Consider the following 17,092-nt stretch of genomic DNA (forward strand, 5'->3'; position numbering starts at 1 on the left):
AGATATCGATGTTTTCAGTATCAGGGGACCCTAAAATGTCAAGGTCCTTTGAAAGCTGGAGATTGAAAGTTTTGATGAATCTAAAGCTTTTGGTCCTCCCCCATAGACAATAGGTCATTGTGGGGGAGAGCGCAGAGCAAAAACTGCTAAAAACTCATTATTTAGCAATATAATTATTATATTATTTGCAATTATATTAGCCATTTAATATGACTTTTTCGTAGCTATATTTCAGTTGTATTCCTTATAGACTATATGGGTATAGAATTAATCATATTCTTCAGATATCTACAATTCATACTAATCTTCACTATTCTCTGCTGTCCTTTCTGGTTCTTCTGTGGTGATGATCTGCACCACCACCACCTGATCAAGGCACCATGCAGCCACCTGAAATGATGGAATGAATGCCGGTGCCTCATCTGCCCATGAGGCCAACTTCATCATGTGAAGCATGAAAACAAAGAGGTTGGATTTAAGAACATTTACGTCAGGTAGAATGCCCAGTAGGGGGTGGGTGACCTTTTGGTTTTGGAACCCCTGCAGATTTTGTTTTTTTCTCCAGCCTAACTGGAGTTTTTTCTTGTTTTTGCTGTCCTCCCAGCCATCTGACCTTACCTTGTTTTGTTATTACTTAATCTTTAATATTTTTGCCTAATCTTAATTGTTTTTCTTCTCTTATAACTTTCTCTTTGTCATCTTGTAAAGAACTTTGAGCTACATTGTTGTATGAAAATGTGCTATATAAATAAATGTTGTTGTTGTCGTCAAAGAACACTGTGAGTAACAGGACCCGGGGATGAAAGCAAAAGACAAGAATTGTAATAAAAAATAGAAAGTGAGGATCAAAAATACCATCAGCAAACTAAACTAAACAACCGAAACCAAAGTGGCAAAATAAAGATCAAGAGTCAAAGAGCAAAGTGTTCAAAACCAAAAGATCAAAATCTGACACTGTTAAGAAACTATAACTAATACTGTAATAGCAAGAGAATTCTGTATCCACTGAGGGATGACCTGAAAGCAAAACGTAAAGCTAAGTAAAAAGATTCAGACATTATCAAATGTGCTCATGACTTTGTTATTACAAGCAAACACGTGACCTCTGGTCCTCAAACAAAGGTGGTTCACATAGAATAAGCTGAACATTTCCATTATGTTTTCAGTATGAATTGAGCACATCATCCAAATAACGCAGCGTTTCTCAACCTTTAAGTAATTGTGACCCGAGTTTTCATAACAGTTTTCATCGTGCCCCCCTAACGTTTTATTGAAAGCCTAATAAAATGTATTCCTATATTTTTTGCTGCCGATACACTGCTACAAGTTTTATTATACCTACTTAACTTTTATCAACATTTATCTAACCCTATATTTATTTTTCTAGTATCAGAATATAGTTTAAGTTAATTTGTTTTGGTTTCAATAGATCCATCCATCCATTGTCTAACCCGTTGAATCCGAATACAGGGTCACGGGGGTCTGCTGGAGCCAATCCCAGCCAACACAGGGCACAAGGCAGGAACCAATCCTGGGCAGGGTGCCAACCCACCGCAGGACACACACAAACACACACTAGGGCCAATTTAGAATCGCCAATCCGCCTAACCTGCATGTCTTTGGACCGTGGGAAGAAACCGGAGCGCCCGGAGGAAACCCACGCAGACACGGGAAGAACATGCAAACTCCACGCAGGGAGGACCCGGGAAGCGAACCCGGGTCTCCTAGCTGCGAGGCAGCAGCGCTACCACTGCGCCACCGTGCCGCCCGGTTTCAATAGATGTATTTTTCATATTTTCCATTCTTGTTTTCTTTTTTTCACATCTTTGTGCCCTTTTTTTGTTACTTTTGTTACGCCCCACAGGTTGAGAACCGCCGATGTAACGTGTGTAAGTAGTGCTCTTCAAGGAAACATTGATGTAAATATGTCAAAGCAATATTGGCATATACACAGCACTTGTTTTGATGTGAGGCTGCTCTTTTAATTTCTGCTGTGTGACCCTCACAAGGTCAAGGTTCCAACCCCAGTAGTCCCTGAGCACCAGCAGTTGTCTGCACTGTATGTGCTTGACGCTTATCAAATACTGGAGATGTCATTCTTCTTCTTCCTATCAAGTAATTGGCTTCTGAAATTTGTGTCCTATTCGGCAGTTGTCACAGCTCTTCTTTTTCTCTCTATCATGTCACCTTCTCAATCAGTCTGCCTAGAGAATGTGAACCCCATAACATTTTGAGAGTACCAGCAGGTTGCTTGCAGTCCTTGCTTGTCTATGATGTGTTTCACACTGTGATGTGTTTCAACCTTCATCCTCTTCCTATCACAAAAGTGGCTTCTACAGTTTGCTTCATGATCAGCAGATTAGAACATTAGAACACTCTAGACGAGAACAGGCCATTCAGCCCAACAAAGCTCGCCAGTCCTATCCACTTATTTCTTCCAAAAAAACACCAAGTTAAGTTTTGAAAGTCCTTAACGTCTTACGGTCTGCCGTACTACTTGGTAGCTTATTCAAAATGTCTATTGTTCTTTGTGTAAAGAAAAACTTCCTAATGTTTGTGCAAAATTTACTCTTAACAAGTTTCCAACTGTGTCCTCGTGTTCTTGATAAACTTGTTTTAAAATAACAGTCTCAATCCACTGTACTAATTCCCTTCATAATTTTAAACACTTCAATCATGTCACCTCTTAATCTTCTTTTGCTTAAACTGTAAAGGCTCAGCTCTTTTAATCTTTCCTCATAATTCAACTCCTGTAGCCCTGGAATCAGCCTAGTCGCTCTTCTCTGGACCTTTTCTAACACTGCTATTTCCTTTTTGCAGCCTGGAGACCAAAACTGCACACAGTACTCAAGATGAGGCCTCACCAGTGCATTATAAAGGTTGAGCAGAACCTCCTTGGACTTGTGCTCCACACATCGTGCTATATAACCTAACATTCTGTTAGCCTTCTTAATGGCTTCTGAACACTTTTGGGAAGTTGATAGCTTAGAGTCCACTGTGACTCCTAAATCCTTCTCATAAGGTGTACTCTCGATTTTCCGACCGCCCATTGTGTATTCAAACCTAATATTTTTACTTCCTATGTGTAATACTTTACATTTACTGACATTAAATTTCATCTGCCACAAATCTGCCCAAGCCTGTATGCTATCCAAGTCCTTCTGTAATGATATAACGGATTCCAAATTATCTGCTAATCCACCTATCTTGGTATCATCTGCAAACTTAACCAGCTTGTTACTTATATTCCTATCTAAATCATTTATATATATTAAAAATAGCAGCGGCCCTAGCACTGACCCCTGTGGAACACCACTCGTAACATCAGCCAATTCTGATGAGGTTCCTCACACCAAAACCCTCTGCTTCCAGTGTCTGAGCCAACTCTGCACCCATCTAAAAACATCACCCTGAACTCCCTCTTCTTTTAGTTTGAACTCCCACTTCTTTTAGTTTGAACTCTCACTTCTTTTAGTTTGAACTCCCACTTCTTTTAGTTTGAGATGTTGCTGCTTTTCCTTTTCTCTCTGCCATGAAAAATTCTCCTTCAGTTTGCCTGTGCGGTTTGCCTTAAAAAATATGCAAACCTTGATAACGTTGCAGGGCTTGCCTTCAGCCAAATGTTGTGCTTCACCGGCACATATAATGCCATAAACTTTCAATTAAGACCAAGGTCAAGGTGTAGCTCCAGTGCATCACGAGTAATTGTGTGACAATTGCATGACAGACACAACCCTTAGCATTTTATAAATATAAATGAAGTACTAGGGTGTTGTACCGTGTTAGTCATTATGGATGTAGTGAGAAGTAAAGCAACAATTTAATTATATTAATTAGATATAAGATGTAATTTTACATCTTGCCTGATTACATCTTGCCTGAAGGTGGGGCCTGAGTTGCCTCAAAAGCTTGCATACAGTAATCTTTTTAGATAGCCAATAGATGGTGTCATTTTGCTTGACTTCTCACTATATCTGTATATAGATAAGAAAGTCAATTGGCAGGAATGATAATGAAGATCAAGAAGTAATCAAAATCAAGTGTCAACAGTCAAAAAATGTTAATAAAAATTAATAGTTAAAAATTCATAATTCAGAGATTAAAAAATGACACAGAAAGTCTTTATGCAAATTGTTAACCATAGAGTTTGCAGAGATTACTAGTACATTAAATAAATATGATTGACCAGCAACGACTCTGCACTTTGAGCTACTTTTTGTATGAAAATGTGCTATATAAATAAATGTTGTTGTTGTTGTTGTTGACTCTGGCCAGCAATAGACAATGCCATAAACAACATGGTTGCTGCAATGAAACAGCCTTACAAAATGGCAAGTATCATATGTGAGACATGCACTAAATGGTGTTGTGATGATAATAAAAGCTGTAACAATAAAATGTATTAATAATAACAATAGGAGTTCAAATTTTGATATTTTAAACCTGAAATCATGGTAAAACCTCTCCCTCCTTGGCTGCTCTTTGCTTGAGCTAGTAGCAGGGACTGAGGGCTTCTTTATTCTCTAGGTCTCCTTTTGGTAGGCCCATTTTAATCTGATCTTTCCCTCTATTTGAATTTAATTATCACACAAACATTGGTTATGACAGATGGAATGTTCTAATTTCAGCGGCCTGTTGGGGGTCTTTACTAGTTCTTTTTAGTGCATGTGAAATACTGACCTGTTAGTGCAGCAAGTTTCATACTTAGGCAGCCATGGCTTGCAAGTGCTGGGCCTTCTTCGGTGTTACAGCGTTTTTGTAATTCTGTCAAAATGGAAACATGAAATTTTTGAATTTGACAGAAAAGAAACAAAAATTCAATAGTTAATTTTTAAATGCTGACTATTCATTTCTTCTGACTGAGTCAGTGTTACTTCAGTCTGCACCTCCTCAGCCTGCCAGTAGATGCCACTGTAGAGTTGGCTATGCGGCCGTATTCATGCCTGACACGTTTTCTGCAAAGCGAAAATAATTCTTAGATAAGCAGTGTTGTAAGGAGTAAATCAAACGTGATGTGTTTATTTGACATAAACTATCATTTGTGTAAGTGTAATGAAGTATATCAGTTGCTATACCAATAGATACCACTGTAGCAAGGATTATGTCTCGCCCAAATTATACAGAAAGCTATAGTCTTGTGTAGGAGTTGGTGGAACAATATAACTATTGCAAGTTGTTATGTACCAGCTAGAATTCTTCCACGGCTAATGTATGTTTTTGAAACCTCTAACTAGTATGTTTTCACGTGTTTATTGTTTGTATTTAAAGTTTGTTAATATTGTTTCATTTAAACAAAGAGGAGGACTCACCTAACTGGTAGAGCTGAAGTCACTGAGAAAGTCAAACAGCTCCTCTGCGGCAGGGCGGCAGGGTTGGATGGTATTCTTCCTGAGTTCTTAAAGTCTCCTGAAGTTGTTGGGCTGTCTTAATTGACACGCTTCTTCAACACTGCATGAAGGTCATGGACAATACCTCTGGATTGGCAAACTGGGGTGGTGATTCCCATATTTAAGAATGGGGACCAGAGGGGGTGTTGCAGGTTTTAGGAAGCTCACACTCCTCAGCCTTCCTGGGAAGTCTTATGCCAGGGTTCTGGAAAGGAGGATCAGGCTGTTGGTCGACCCTCAGATTCAAGAGGAACATTGCAGATTGTGCTCTTGTCTGTTCAGTTTCCTTCTGACTCTCTGCTATCTGACTATTTCAACCCTGTCCCCACCATCTTCTCAACTCAATCCCCTATTCATAATAAAAAGATAAACATATAAATGGTTGTACAGATTTTTTTTCTCTAAATAGATTCAGTCATTAATGAGTCTAAATATGCATTAACTTAATCACAAGGCAAGAACCAACCCTGGTCTGGGTGTTAGTGTCTAAGTGCTAATAATTAAATTAAAATGTAGGAATATATTAAAGTAAAAGCATCTTTCAATAGAAAAGAAAAATAAACACAAAATTAACTTGACCTTGGCCAAATGGTGATCTAATCCATCCCTGTGTATTCAGTAAACTGCCATGGCAAAATATGATGAATTTCTATGCTTTATTGTTTACTGGGAAGAATACTTTCAGGCTGAGTTTCTGTTCCCAGCCCACCAGGGGTAACCTGATGTAACTGGCAGTCACTCCATATGCCACTACCAGAAAAGGAGAAATGAAAGAGAACTTCCTAAAAAATGAAGGACCATACTAACAGCTCTAACATTTTACTAAAATACTTGACTATCTTGGATAGCCGGAATTAAAACATTATAGTATTTACTTATATTGCAAATTTCACAATCCCGCCATCCCATTGCAGATTATATATTATGTTATTGTCTTGTATTTCAGACACCAATTTTGATTATAGAAGGTTAATAACTCACATTCTCAAACCTGGGCTTGGGGGCTGCAGCCCATCTCAACAGCATCAGGCACAAGGCAGGAAGCAGCCTTCGAGTGTGTCAGGTCATTAAAGACAAATTAGTAAATGAATTTAATTATTTTTTTACTGCATATTTTACAGGATTCAATAATGTCAGAGGTAGCGCAATGGTTGGATCAATTACCTCACAGCTCCAAAGACCTGAATTCAATTTCCTGCTATGTCATTTTCTATGTGAGCCATTTAAAAACATATAACATTGGCAGACATTGTTTGTCAAAATCAGGGTTGCACAGAGGTTGCAAAAGATTTTTTTTATTTATTACAGGAAGTACACACCATGTGAATTTAGAATCACAAATTAAACTATAATTTTCTATCATTTGCTAATTTTCATTTATCATGTCTTTGGGATGCGGGATGCAAACCAGAGTTCTCTGAAGTATCACAGAGAACATACAGACTCCGGCAACTGGGCCAGGATCAATGAGGCAACAGAACTAACTGCTGCTCCACTATGCCCCCAACAGCATGAAGAGCATGACATAAAAGTAAAATTGTCGAGTTTGCCTATGCAGGTTCTTTTCTGGACATGCCATTAACTTTCCATCAGCTGTTAAACTGCTGTAGATTGCTCCTCATTATGTTGAGTTCCTGTATCATTTTTTCATTTGTGAAAGAGCAAGGGTGTCAAACTTTTCATTCCTGCTGCTTTCTTAATTAGTAACCAATTACTGATGGCAATGGAATAGGCGTTGCGCTGCCAAGTCATATAATTAAATAAAGTAACATGTAGCATTAATGGCTAGAATTGGCTTCTAATTATACAATTGGTTATTTGAAAACCTGACACCATTGTAGACCCTGAGTTATACCCTGTATTAAGTATTCTAGTCTATATGATATAAAAGTCTCTATGGCTGATTTCTTTTTGTTACAGCTGTTGGAAAATCTATAACCTTTAATGTTAAAACTGAGACTTACACCATTTCATAATAGCTCCCCTATTATCTTTGACAACTGTGCATCCTCTAAAGAATCATAAAATTTACAAACACCTATTAATGAAACATTACGGTATACTCTGGGGAAAGCAGCAGTTACTTGTACTACAAAGGGAGCTCCTGCTCCTTATTTTAACTCGTACCATTCCAGAAATAAAAACAAAATCAGATGATATTCATTTTTCCTTAAGCCTTAAGTTCAGCTCTGTTTTGTAAAATAACAATTAAATTTAAACCAGATTTTGTTTCTAGCTTATCTCATGTGCATAGAATATATATAGCCAAAGAGAATAAATGTTGGGATGCCAACCCCGTCATCCCCATTTAATTCTCGTAGGTTTTTTTCTTATAAACTCAAAATAAATAGGCACACTATAGTACAGATGCAGAACAAGTAAAAAGTAGATTGCCTGTTAGAGCTTAAAAGAGGGGTTCCTTAGTTGTTGGTCGTGAGAATTGAGCTCTGTCTTGTGGGGTGCTCTGATCATAGAATGACGCCTCCTTCTGGTAGCCTCTGAACTTATAGTCAGCGGAGTGGAAAGAATGGAGTCCCTTAAAATGGGGTGATCATGACACTGTGGAGGGAGAGGAAGAGGACATGATTAGTGTCAACACCTTAGATGAGCCCAGAGGGTGACCCTGTGACATGAATGCGTGATCATATTTATATATATCTATACTAATAAAAGGCAAAGCCCTCACTGACTGACTGACTGACTCACTCACTCACTCATCACTGATTCTTCAACTTCCCGTGTAGGTAGAAGGCTGAAATTTGGCAGGCTCATTCCTTACAGCTTCCTTACAAAAGTTGGGCAGGTTTCATTTTGAAATTCTACGCGTAATGGTCATAACTAGAAGCTATTTTTCCCCATTTACTGTAAGGGAATTGAGCTCGAAAGCCGTGGGGGGCGCAGTTTCGTGTGACATCATCACGCCTCTCACGTAATCACGCATTACGTAGAAAACCAGGAAGAGCTACAAAGCGCTGAAGAAAACATGCATTATATAATTAAGAAGGCAGCGAAACAATTAGAAGCGAGTGAGTGACATATAAAACCATATTCAGCGGCTCACGTGAACTGACGCAGTGCGCAGACAAAAACCAACAGTTCCAAAGAGTGCTGAACAAAAACCAAATTATACTGCTACACTCAAATAGACAAACCACACGCCGTGGCGCAATAGTAGAGCCTTTGCCTCTCGCACCGAGGTTCGATTCCCGAGAGGGGATGCACTAAGTATGTACGCGCGCTTCTCGATTCATTTTACCTTTGCATCCCCTTGGTTTGAGATGTATAAAAAAATATGCAGTTAACGCAGAAAGACAGATCACCAATTGAAGCTTTATGAATAATGGATACTTTATTCGCCATCAATGATTGTTTTGGTAAAGCCATACTCAGTGTATTCATTAGATGAACAGTAAAAAAGTAAGAGCGAGGGGAGGGTAACTTATTGAGGCACACAGGCAAAACCACAATAGCACGCGGGCTCGATGTACTGTAGTGCGTGCCAACTCGATCTGAATTGCGCGATCACATTCGAAAAAATATATCTTTTCAAGTTCTATTTAGTCCATATGTGTCAAACTCAAGGCCCGCAGGCCACATCCAGCCCGGTGTGTAATTATATCCGACCCGCGAGATCATTTTATATATTATTGTTATTAATGGCCCGGGGATATGAAGCGCTGGTAACACAATAAACTACAGATCCCATAATGCAGCGCTTCAGCTGCCTTGCCAAACACTTACCGCGTTAATCAAGTCTAGCTTATGATGCTGCAAGTTATTGCGAAGCTAGCCCACACGATGCCAAAGAGAAAAGGTGATTCTGAACATAGAGCCTTTAAAAACCGATGGGAGACTGAGTATATGTTTACTGACATTGCCGGTACACCCGTGTGTTTCATTTGTGGAGCTAATGTGGCTGTAATTACAGAATTTAATCTAAGACGGCACTATGAGTCAAAACATCACGATAACCTGAAAGACCTGAATGCAATGCACAAGATACAGAAAGCAGAAGAGTTAAAGAAGAACCTGACACTTCAGCAGACGTTTTTACCTGTGCAAAATCACAAAGTGATTTCAAGTGAAGCTACTTTTATGGGAGACACAAATGCACCAGTGCAACTTGCCCCACTTTCCCTGTTGCCAAGTAATGTTGAACCAAGTCGGCACTACGGTGTTCCCAAATACGCACTTTGCTGATAAACTGAGCGCACTGCGCACTGAGTTCGCACGGCGCTTTGGTGACTTTGAAGAACAAAAAAATAATTTTGAGTTGTTTCGCAACCCATTTGCCGTCGATGTGGAAACTGCACCTGTGCAGATTCAGATGGAGGTGATTGAGCTGCAGTGTAATGGCACACTGAAGGCAAAGTACGATACTGCATGGCCCGCACAGTTTATTCACTCCATTCCCGCAAAAATGCTCCAGCTCCGTCTACATGCGGCTCGAACCTTGTGCATGTTTGGTACCACATATCTGTGTGAGAAGCTCTTCTCAGTCATGAAGACTAACAAAACAGCACACAGGAGTCGCTTCACTGATGAGCACCTGCAGTCCATCCTGAGAATCTCCACAACACAGAACCTCACACCAAACATAAACACCTATTTCCAGGTTTTGTTATGCACCATGTTCATATATGAATTTGTATAATTTTGACAGGATATATTTTTATGGAGAGCAAAATCTTTTGGGATATTTAAAATTTAAGTTTATTTTTTATATAAAATTACATAAGAGTAAAGAAATTTGAATGTTTGTTCTTTTAACGTTTACTTTATCTCTAACTTGTATAATTTAGACAGGATATATTTTTATGGAGAGCAAAATATTATAAGTTATTTAAGGTTTGAGTTGATTTATTCCGGAATAATATTCTGACGACTAAATAAAAATTCCTTCTATTTAAAATTTAAATAGAACTTGAACAGAAACGATAGTTCATAATATCCACGCAGACTTGCACGTAAGAGCGGGAGTCATCCGTTTTAACAAACAGCGTATTGCACTGATATGAAATAGCCTGCCCATTTAATTATTTAGGAATGGATAAATAAATTAAGATTTTGTACAAATTATGTTTTTCATTTTTCTTCCTTCATGGATTCTGCCACCCCCAGCAACAGTTGCTCGCACCCCAAAGACTGTATATATGTGTGTATATATATATATATATATATATATGTGTGTGTGTGTGTGTGTGTGTGTATATATGTAGATATGTATGTATATATATGTTTATATATATATATATGTGTGTATCTATATATATATATATGTATTTGTGTGTATATATGTGTGTGTATGTATATGTATGTGTGTATATGTAGATATCTATACTAATAAAAGGCAAAGCCCTCACTCACTCACTCACTCACTCACTCACTCACTGACTCATCACTAATTCTCCAACTTCCCGTGTGGGTGGAAGGCTGAAATTTGGCAGGTTCATTCCTTACAGCTTCCTTACAAAAGTTGGACAGGTTTTATATCGAAATTCTACGCGTAATGGTCATAACTGGAAGCAGTTTTTCTCCATTTACTGTAATGGAGATGAGCTTCAACACCGTGGGGGCGGAGTTTCGTGTGACATCATCACGCCTCCCACGTAATCACGCAGTACATAGAAAACCAGGAAGACCTCAAAAAAGCTCTCAAGAAAACATGCATTATATAATTGAGAAGGCAGCGAAACAATAAGAAGCGAGCGAGTGACATATACAACCATATTTATGAGTTCTGCTACTTCGGAAACAAAGCATGATGTAAACCTACACTTTAAATTAAGTTCATAGACAGGCTGCCGCTGGCGTTTGTAATTTAGTGCCTGCCCATATAAGGCCGTCCGTCAGCGGCAATCCAATAGCAAACTCCCACTAAATATTCACGGGTTAAGGACTGCTTATGCAGAGGAAGATGAGATGGTCAGCGTGGTGTTTGGCACAAACTCAGCGAAACTGCGAGAGAAAGTTTTAAGTGCCAGGACTAAGGTAACATTAAATACAGCCATGGACATAGCACGAGATGGCACCAGCACAGCTGGGAACCTTCGATGCATGTACACCGAAGCTCACGTGAACTGACGCAGTGCACAGATAAAAGCAACAGTTCCAAAGAGCTGAACAAAACCGAATTACACAATTGAAAAGGCAGCAAAAAATATGAAGCGTCTGATACATACAAGCATATTCATAAATGCTGCTACTGTGGAAACAAAGCACATGGTGGAAAAAGTCAATGTCCCGCTAAAGGAAGACAGTGTAAAAAAAAACCCATGCATGCAGTGTGTCAGGTCTCGGATAAAGAAGAAGACGAGCTGTTTATTGATGCAGTAAGAAACGAATCGATGAATGAAACCTGTCATCTTTACAACGATTGACAAACACGGAATGTAACTTGAACACAACACATCCTACAAATACGAACCTGATTGAAAGAAATAATGATAATCAAATCCTTGATGACAGCAACACTCAGTAACACTCACAAAACAAATACTGTATATTGACAGTCATGTTACATTATTTTTAAAATGTTCCCTTTTCTTTTTCTAGCTTTTTTAACACACTACGTCTCCGCTGCGATACGCGGGTATATATATATATATGTATATATATATCCCGATCTACATACTCGAATAATGGATACTTTATTCGCCATCAATGATTGTTTTGGTAAAGCCATACTCAGTGTATTCATTAGATGAATGGTAAAAAAGTAAGAGCGAGGGGAGGATGACTTATTGAGGCATGCAGGCTGTAGTGCGCGTCAACTCTATCTGAATTGCGATCACATTTGAAAAATATATCTTTTCAAGTTCTATTTAGTCCATATGTGTCAAACTCAAGGGCGCGGGCCACATCCAGCCCGGCGTGAAATTATATCCGGCCCGAGATCATTTTATATACTGTATTATTGTTATTAATGGCCCGGGTATATGAAGCGCTGGTAACACAATAAACTACAGATCCCATAATGCAGCGCTTCAGCTGCCTTGCCGAACACTTACCGCGTTAATCAAGTCTAACTTATGATGCTGCAAGTTATTGCGAAGCTAGCTCACACGATGCTGAAGAGAAAAGTTGATTCTGAAAATAGAGCCTTTAAAAACCGATGGGAGGCTGAGTATATGTTTACTGAACCCATGTGTCTCATTTGTGGAGCTAATGTGGCTGTAATTACAGAATTTAATCTAAGACGGCACTATGAGACAAAACATCAGGGAGTTCTGTGTTGTGGAGATTCTCAGGATGGATTGCAGGTGCTCATCAGTGAGGCTGAAAGACCTGAATGCAATGCAGAAGATACAGAAAGCAGAAGAATTAAATAAGAATCTGACACTTCAGCGGACGTTTTTACCCGTGCACAATCACAAAGTGATTTCAAGTGAAGCTGCTTTTATGGGAGACACAACCACTTGCCCCACTTTCCCTGTTACCAAGTAATGTTAAACCAAGTCGTCACTACGGTGTTCCCAAATACGCACTTTGCTGATAAACCGAAGCACTGAGTTTGCACGGCGCTTTGGTGACTTTGAAGAACAAAAAAAGTCCGTCTACATGCGGCTCGAACCTTGTGCATGTTTGGTAGCACATATCTGTGTGAGAAGCTCTTCTCAGTGATAAAGACTAACAAAACAGCACACAGGAGTCGCCTCACTTATGAGCACCTGCAGTCCATCCTGAGAATCTCCACAACACAGAACCTCACAGCAAACAGAAACGAACTTGTTGCCAAAAAAAGATGCCAGACAACTGAATGATTTGATTTGTTATTGCTGAAAGGAACACATTTTATTTATATTTCCAGGTTTTGTTATGTAGCATGTTCATATTTGAATTTGTATAATTTTGAAAGGATATATTTTTATGGAGAGCAAAATCTTTTGGGATATTTAATATCTAAGTTTATTTTTTATATAAATTTACATAAGAGTAAAGAAATTTGAATGTTTGTTCTTTTAAGTTATTTAAGGTTTGAGTTGATTTATTCACGAATAATATTCCTGTCTGTTTTTACCATTCCTACCAAAGATATTTCTGTCGACTAAATAAAAATTCCTTCTATTTAAAATTTAAATAGAACTTGAACAAATACGATAGTTCATAATATCCACGCAGACTTGCACGTAAGAGCGGGAGTCATCCGTTTTAACAAGCAGCGTATTGCACTGATACGAAATAGCTGTGTGTGTATATATGTAGATATGTATGTATATGTATATATATGTTTATATATGTGTGTGTGTATGTATATATATATATATGTTTATGTGTGTGTGTGTGTAAATATATATATATATTTTTTATATATATATATATGACAGCAACACTCATCACTCACAACAGTGACAAAACAATTACATTGACAATCATGTTACGTTATTTTCAAAATGTTTCCTTTTCTTTTTCATTGCTTCTTCAACACACTACTTCTCCGCTGTGAAGCGCGGGTATTTTGCTAGTGTATATATATGTGGATGTATATATGTGTGTGTATATGTTTATATGTATATATGTATGGATATGTATATATATATATATATGTTTATATGTGTGTGTGTGTATATATATATATATGACAGAAACACTCATAACAGTAACAAAACAATTACATTGACAATCATGTTACGTTATTTTCAAAATGTTTTCTTTTCTTTTTCATTACTTCTTTAACACACTACTTCCACTGCGAAGCGCGGGTATTTTGCTAGTATATATATATATTGTGGTGTATGGCCGCCAGGTGGAGCCCTCCCTACAGTATGGAGGTCCCCCGAAGACCAGCAGGGCATCATGGACATTGTAGTTTTTATAGGCAGCCCTGCTGGATGCCATGGAGGCCACTAGGAAACGCTGCAGGGAGGAACAACAGGTATTTTCTCTATGCCCCGGAAGCACACATGGACAAGGGGAATGACGTGCTTCCGGGGTGAAGAAAAGGACTTTTTACCTGACCCGGAAGTGATACAGGATCACATGGACTGGGGATTGGGAACACTTCTGGGTCAGGATATATAAAAGGACTGTGGGAGCTCCCAGACGGCGAGCTGAGCTGGGTGGAAGGGTGGCAATGCGTCTGGGAGTGGAGGATTGATTTATTGTTATTGATTGTGAGTCTTTATGAATATAGTGGAGGAGAGGGTGCTTTGTGCACTGTGGAGATTTAATAAAATCAAATCTTGGACTTTTACCTGGTGTCTGGAGTCGTGGACAGGGGTTCAAGGGAGCGATAGCGCCCCCTATCTGTCACTATATATATATATATATATATATATATATATATATATATATATATATATATATATATATATATATATATATATATATATATATATATATATATATACTGCAGTGGCTGTGCCCTGTGTTATATATTTATATATATATATATATATATATATATATATATATATATATATATATATATACGCACTGGTAGCGCGGTAAGGAGACCTGGGTTGTATCGCCTGTTTGGTGTGCTTGTTTCCATACACATGGTAATACTGGTTTTGGGTTACACCATTACTTGCCACTGTGTATCTTCTAAAAAGCTGTCTGTGAAATTCCTCAATGAACTAAAGGAAAAAAAATTCAAACCATGTGTGCAAAAGGCAAAATATACATAGCTGCCCAAAATAGTGTTTTATTCTAAATTGGGAGTAAGCACAGTTCACCTGAAAACACTCCTTGTTTAAGTCTAAACAGAAGCTTTTACCTTACCGTGGTATCTCTTATACCAACCTACATGGGTCCTCAAGAGAAAACATCTGCATTCACATTTCTCTTCCTAAAGTAGGCCACCAGTATTTGATAAATATAATGTTACATCCACCCGATAAAAATAAAAAAAAGAATTACATGCTTCAGCAAGATTTTATGCTGATCTGAGTAAGTTTGACTTAGTTTTATTTTTATCATCAGGGAATGCCATTATAAATTATGGCAGGCGCAGCGAGTGACCCTCTTTTGTTAAACATGACGCATGGCTGCAGATTAATGCTGAACTCCTCCTTTGTGCCAAAGGGACAAGCGTTAGCATCTGAGGCCACCTATATGCCCTTTTTCTGGTAAGTATGTGAATGGTTTACTGTATAATTAAACCTACTGCTTTGCTTCTCTTGTTAATGTTATCCATGCAGTTGTCAGCTGCTGGATGTTAAGTCAGTTCAAATTTTAATCTTTCAGGTCAGAGTGTAGTACTAGGGTGTTGTACCGTGTTAGCCATTATGAATGTAGTGAGAAGTCAAGCAAAATGACATCTTTTATTGGCTAACTAAAAAGATTACAATATGCAAGCTTTCGAGGCAACTCAGGCCCCTTCTTCAGGCAAGAATCTTACATATTGCCTGAAGAAGGGGCCTGAGTTGCCTCGAAAGCTTGCATATTGTAATCTTTTTAGTTAGCCAATAAAAGGTGTCATTTTGCTTAGGTTAGAGTGTGGGAGTCTCCTGTTGCTTTTAATTTTATTGTTGTGTACTATTGAGCCAGAGGTGATAACATTTGCCAAATCTGGACCAAGTCATAGATCATGAAGCCGGGTAGACTATCTAGGGCTAAAACCCTACATGGGTATAAGAATTTAAAATTTACGTGGACAATGGTACTTCTTCAGATAATATGTATCACAAGGTGTGTTTTTCCAAAAGGCATATTTGTAAATCCCAAACCAGAAGCAAAAACCAAAAAATAAGCGGGGTCAATCATTCTGACAGACTTTTTACATTTGCGTTTATTCATTTGCTTAGCAGAGACTGTTATCCAAAGTGACTTACAAAAGAGGTCAGCATAATTGAGCAAATATCTTTTTAGGAGATTTTTTGAGAACACATGAAACAGAATTAGGTTATAAAATTGATCATCACAAATGAAGAGCTCAGAATGAAAAACAAGCAAGTTACTATTCCTAACTTACTGTATAAAAACCTAGCAGCTGATATCAGTTAGAGAGAAACTTACCAAACAGGAGAGTCTTCAGACATTTCTTAAACACATTGAGGAAGTCAGAATTTCAAATGGAGTAGGGTGGGTGGCTCGTTTCACTAGTCTGTATTGAGATTTGATTCCACCCAGAGGTGGCATCAATAGACGCTGTTCAATAGAAGACCTGAGTGGTTTAGAAGGAGCATAGGACCTCTGAAATGTCTCCATATATATAGGTGTTGACCTGTTGTCTATTCTGTTGATAAGGTATAAAGGTCAGCACATTCTGTTCTTGTGTTGGTGTGCGTGGCTTTGTATTGATCTCTCTATTCCAGGTTACGAACAAATATTTTTTCTGGTTTTCTAGAGTGGTTTGCATTATAAACTCAAAGTCTAATAAAATAAGTGCAGCAAAACGTCTGTCAACTCTATCGGTCAAATAGTGAATCACATACTTAAGGACACCAGTGGAAATTAAGGAGAAGAATATTTAAGAGTGAAGTCAGAAAGCACTTCTTTACACAAAGAGTTGTCGAAAGCTAAAACAAAGTACTAAGACATGGCGTTGAAGCAGAAACCTTGACAACCTTTATCAGGATGGGATATTGGGATGGGATATGGGCTGCATGGTCTCCTCTAGCTTCTCAGATTTGTACACTATGCCTTATTAAAAGCGTTATTCAAGTACACAGATAAGAGTTAAGTGAGATGACCCAAACGAGGTGTTGCCAACAAGCACCCTTCCACTCTACAAGTAAGTGTAGTAACAAGGATTTCCATGA

The sequence above is a fragment of the Polypterus senegalus genome, chromosome 17 (genome assembly GCF_016835505.1).
Source record: "Polypterus senegalus isolate Bchr_013 chromosome 17, ASM1683550v1, whole genome shotgun sequence".
NCBI classification, from domain to species: Eukaryota; Metazoa; Chordata; class Cladistia; order Polypteriformes; family Polypteridae; genus Polypterus; species Polypterus senegalus.